This window comes from Crinia signifera, chromosome 1 (assembly GCF_055691185.1).
Source record: "Crinia signifera chromosome 1, ASM5569118v1, whole genome shotgun sequence".
Taxonomy (NCBI): domain Eukaryota; kingdom Metazoa; phylum Chordata; class Amphibia; order Anura; family Myobatrachidae; genus Crinia; species Crinia signifera.
The window spans coordinates 341,336,553-341,342,552 of NC_139217.1; positions in this window are offsets into that span (position 1 = coordinate 341,336,553).

Sequence of the window (6,000 nt, forward strand, 5' to 3'; positions counted from 1 at the left end):
TACAAATACACACTGCACACAGATTGCTCTTTACACAGTATTATGTATTACTTTACACTAACATTCCCTTAATTGTGTAGTAATGGATATCTGTAGACATAATGGGAACATGGCAGATTTGAACACAGAGAGTTGTGCGGTTGGATCTTGTGCGTGCCTCCTACAGTCAGGGCCACTGACCTAGGCAAAACTTCAGCTCACTCCTCCCATCACCACTCACACACCAATCCCGACTTTCCAGAACCTCAGGTGAAAGTAGAATCTAAGAAGTTCAACACCTGCCATGTGCATTAAGGCTCACTGACTTTAGGCTGAAGCTTGCAGATTCCTCAACTTTTATAAAATATCCCGAATAGTAATAACAAAAACATATTTGCTGTCGTTGTGTATGTGAGTTGTACACATTTCCTCTGGCATTCCACAATAACAGGTGACTACTGATCACTGCACATACAGATGCACTGCTTCATCTCTGCAATGCCAGTGAACTAGAGTGCATGACACAGGAGAAAAATAGCCTACTTACCATAAGAAGCATTGTAAAATACCTCAGAGTAGCTGTCATGGAGATGCAACAAAATAAATACTGTATACTTTCTTTCTTGGTATTATGTGAATCATTTCAAAGTGGTAATGATTAATGTTTTCTAGAGTGCTATTCTTTTAAAGAGTGTTCAGAAACTGAATAATTTTCTATAAAATGTCACCATTGTTGAGTTCTACTTAGTGAAGACCGAACCGCATACCAGGACCCTGAAATAGGCTTCTGTGCTGCTGTAGTCACAATATTTATTTGTTTTTTTTGGTACTTATGTAGTATCTGGGCTGCCGATTTTTTGATTGTATGCCTTAAGTTAAGGCATACAATCAGATGCGATGCGATGCGATATCGCATCGCATCGCATCGCATCCGATATCGGATGCGATGACCCGATTTTTCCATAGGAATCAATGTTAAAATGATTCCTATGGAAAAATGGGTCCTTTTCATACCCCTACTATCCAAGTGGGCATGGAGTTGGATATAAACCTGTGGCGAGCGTAGCGAGCCACCGAGCCCGAAGCGTGGCGAGCGAAGCGAGCCCCGCGAGGGGACGGTATTCGTCCCCTCGCGGGGCTCGCTTCGCTCGCCACGCTTCGGGCTCGGTGGCTCGCTACGCTCGCCACAGGTTTATATCCAACTCCATGCCCACTTGGATAGTAGGGGTATGAAAAGGACCCATTTTTCCCATTGAATTCCATGTTAAAATGGACTCAGTCCATTTTAACATTGATTCCTATGGAAAAATCGGGTCATCGCATCGCATCGCATCGAATCGCATGGTCGCATGCGATGCGATGCGATCTCCCGATCTGACCCGATTTAGAAATCGGCAGCCCAGATACTACATAAGTACCGTTTTTTTCTTAAACATTACGTTTTCTAACTGAAGCCCATTGAGTTTTACAGTAGCTAAAGCAAAGTCCTGAGCATACAAACCTAATGTCCAGCATAGTATAGGGGTTTATTCTAGTTCATTCTTTCTGACAAAATCCTTCTTAGATGGACAAAACCATGTGCACTGCAGGGGGCAGATGTAACATGTGCAGAGAGAATTAGCTTTGGGTGAGTTATTTTGTTTCTGTGCAGGGAAAATACTGACTGCATGATTTTACACTTCAATATAGATCTCACTTTGAAGAAAAACCCCACCCAAATCTAATTCTCTCTGCACATTTTGCATATGCTCCCCTGCAGTGCACATGGTTTTGTCCATCTAAGAAGGATTTTGTCAGAAAGAATGGACTAGAATAACCCCCATAGTGCCATATACAATATGTAAAGCACTTCTATTTAAAAGCCGAGCATACCTGGACCCCACTGTCTCAGATTTCAGTGTAGAGCTAGGATCAAGGAGAAGGGGAGGGAACAGCCCACCAGCATTTTGCATCATGATGAATAATCATATTACTGTGCATGCAATCCTTTTCCCCACCCCACATCTCCCAACTGGTTCCAATTGATTGATCCACAGTGTCTAGATAGACAGTCAATAGGTCTAGCCCAAAATGCCACAATGTCAACACGAAAAAGGTAGTTACATTAAAAGGTTAACGAGTTTTTCAGGATTTTTTTTACTTCACCATCCATATTGGTATATGTCGACATTTGGACCCTGTCGACCTTACCCATATCAACATTTTGACCCTATTGATCTTCTGGGGTAGACCTATTGACGGTCTTTCTGGACACTGTCTATCTAATAATCCACACCCCCTCCCAACATGACCCACTGCAGGAGGGGCAAGATGCTCTGTTACTGGAATTCCTGTTTAATGTATGACTACAGTCACCTTTCTTATAAATTACCTAGTTCAACACAGGTGACAACAACCACACATTATATGGGGAAGTCCAGGAACAAAGTGTTTTGTCCCTCTTGGAATGGGTCTTGTTGGGAGGTATGCCACCCTAACTCATCTAGGCACACACTGCTGATGGTCAAGGGGAGTCTGTTCATAGATAGCTGTTTATGTTTGGAAGGTTGGTTTTTAACATTTGTTTTCTTCAGAAATTGCTAGGTATAAACTTATTTTTATGGAACCATTTGTTTTTGTTTGTTTTTTTAAACTAAAGAAGAAAATCAGCTTAATATGAGTTCTGTAAACATGACACTTTGAATATGCTCTATAGGAACCTTATTCAAGGTTAAGACAGGGCTATCCAGCAGCTGGCCCGTGACTACAGTATGTCTTCCTAACTTTTTGTGGCCATCACATTCCAGTAAATCTTTATACACCTAGATATTATTTTAAACACTTATTTATAAGAGATGCCTTGTTCATTGAAGTACTTTGACTGTACTAAGAAAATCCAGAAATAAATGGTGCACCCAATATTTAATATGTCTGTTCTGGTTGTTAGGTCGGTAGTGTCTAGGTTAATAGGTTGACCTGACAGGGTCAAAAGGACGACATGAAGAAGATGACATTGACAAAATGTTGACACAAGCAATAGGTTGACATAGCATGGCATTGCACTAATCATGCCTAGACTACTGCAATGCCCTCTACCTTGGTCTCCCAGAAAAAGAATTGCACTGCTTGCAGATGGTACAACCAGCCCCGGTCCAGCCACATAACACAAATTCCCTACTCCCTCCACTGGCAGCCTGCAAGATGGCAAATCGTTTTTAAGATTTGCTTGCTGACTTTCAAAGCCCTTAATGACCAGAGCCCAAAGTACTTGAAGCAGCTTCTTGATCCTTACTGCCTCTCTCGATTACTGCTATCTACAGGTGATGGACATAAAATCTACCTGAACTCATCTGGGGATCGAGCTTTCAGCTTTGTGTCTCCGACGCTATGAAACACTTCCCCATACAGTGAGAGAGGCCCCCATTTTAGATTCCTTCAAAAATAGACTAAAGACTTTCCTGTTCTCTCAAGCATTTCACTGATGTGCACTGTTATGCTTGTTTTGTTTTGTGTGCTGTTAAGGCAAATGTAAAGCACTTTTGTTTGTGTCAACATTTTGACCATGTTGACTTAGTGCATGTCATCCTTTCTCACATGTCCACATACATGGCTGACCAAATGACTGTTGACCTAGTGATCCACTGACCAATATTTCACATTAAAATATACATTGGCCTGTGTTCTCTTCCACAGCATGGAGGGGAAGGTAGTGAGGCTGGCCAATGGTCCCAGCTGAGATAGCTTTCAGTTTCCTATTGGTCCATTTGGTTGTAGCTTCAGCTACATATATTGGTCCATAGATCGAATTTCAATCTGGCCCAAGATTCCTATAGTAGTTCATGATGATCCAATAATTTAGCTATTTGAAAACCCATACCAGGACATATAACATTGTCTACACTCTGCTATCTTACTGCAGTAGATGAGGATTAATAAATAGGAGTAAATACAAAGCGTGGCTTGTTAAGCATTAATTCCGATTGATGTTTAAAAACTTCCTCCACTTAGTAAATCTAACCCATATAGCATAAGGAATTGTGGGTATCTGGAGTTAAGGTTGACAGCCAATAGGTAGACCACTATTGGTTCACATGCATTAGATCAACATACGGGTTACCGTTTTTTTTTTGTTTGTTTTTTAACTTAGTCATCCTTTACCATCCACATGGACTAGCATTGGGAATTGTATAGCAGAAGCACCTTGCCCAAAAAATGGAAAGCTAATCGATTTACTAAGTGGAGGTCCTTATGCTGCAAGAAAAATATTGACACCCTAGAAAACCTAAAAAAAAAAAAGTCATGTCAACCTTTTCATGTGTCGACCATATTCACATCAACATTTTCTTTGTATCGTTCTTTTTCCATTTCGACCTTTTGGAGTTGCCCTAGACACTATGACCTAATAAATGCCAACCCTATGAATCAAACCCAAAATTGTGATCCTCAGTTGTTACAGCTGGTATACCTGTTCATCTTACACATCTGAGGCTGGCCTGTGATTAGAACATCCACAATCCTTTATATATACCGTGGTGTTCACGGAAGATGCGACACACAAGTAGAGTTGGATATGTGATGCTACTGTACAGTGTCCTTTAGTGACTCCTACTGTACCTCTCGTGTTACTGACTCGGTCTTGTAAGAATGCTATACTTACCATGTGTGTGATATAATCTGTATTGCTACATGTATACTGCTTAGATGACACTTAGCTACAGTCAGTCTCAATGCAGCAGTCTGAAACCAATGGAAAATCAAATTGGAAAGTTTGATAGTAGTAGTAATGCAGCATTCTAAGTATACAAAATGTGGTAGCCTGTATTTATATATTCTTGTATTTATTATTTATATTGCTTTTACTATTTGGTGACTGTAGAACTCAACAATGGTAAACTTTTATATCCTTTTATTCACATTTTATTTTTTATGTAAATTTCTCTGTACTGTTGTTCAGAGAGGCAAATGAAAAAAATATATTCTACATGGTATATGTATTTTCAAACTAATAAAACTCTTTGTTGTTAATTGGCACAGGCACATGCTTCTTTATTATGGCTTGTAATATTCTCATTCCAACAAAGCCTGGGTGTGGCTGAGCTATCAGAACCCGATGTCATTGCCCATGGTGACTGATTAATGGCTGCATCATAAATGTGAATCATATCATTAATCTAAATAAAATAATTTATTTGTCAAAAAATATATCCTCAGTGCACAGAAAATTATGGAGAAAGTATTGGACAGAAACACAATGGCCCTTATTCAGATCTGATCGCAGTACAAATTTGTTCTCAAAATGGGCAAAACCATGTGCACTGCAGGTATGGCAGATGTAACATGTATAGAAAGAATTCGATTTGGGGGAGTTATTTTGTTTCTGTGCAGGGTAAATACTGACTGCATTATTTTTACACTGCAACTTAGATTTTAGTTTAAACACACCCGCCCAAATTAAACTCTCTCTGCACATGTTACATCTGCCCCACCTGCAGTGCACATGGTTTTGCCCATTTTGAGAACAAATTTGTACTGTTATCAGATCTGAATAAGGGCCAATGTACAGTAGCCGTATCCCCTTTGTTACAGGAAACCGTCATGTAACCAGATAGACTGGGCCAGGTGTGGTTGCATTCCTTCCCATGTACATGACAGCTATGGGTGGGGTCCAAACCTGTTGCAAACAATTGACACTAGCTAAAAGCATGTTTCCCAACATTGTATTTACTTAAAGAATGACACACATTTCAGGCTAGTTATTTCCAAACTACAACCTGATGGCTATGTACTGTAATTCTCCAATTTTTTTTTTACCTACCCGTATTTAATCAACATGTATATACACCCACATACTGTACATAGGCTTGCTGCAGTGTTACTTGAATCTGGGACACCTATCATCTACACAGTTTCTGTGGCTAATTAAAACTAGGTGAAATGCATGCTTTAATTTACCCAGCCACAGACCCTGTATAAATCATTGGTGTCCTATGACAAGCCTACTACATATACAGTATATGGAATGCATACGGATGACCAGTGGAC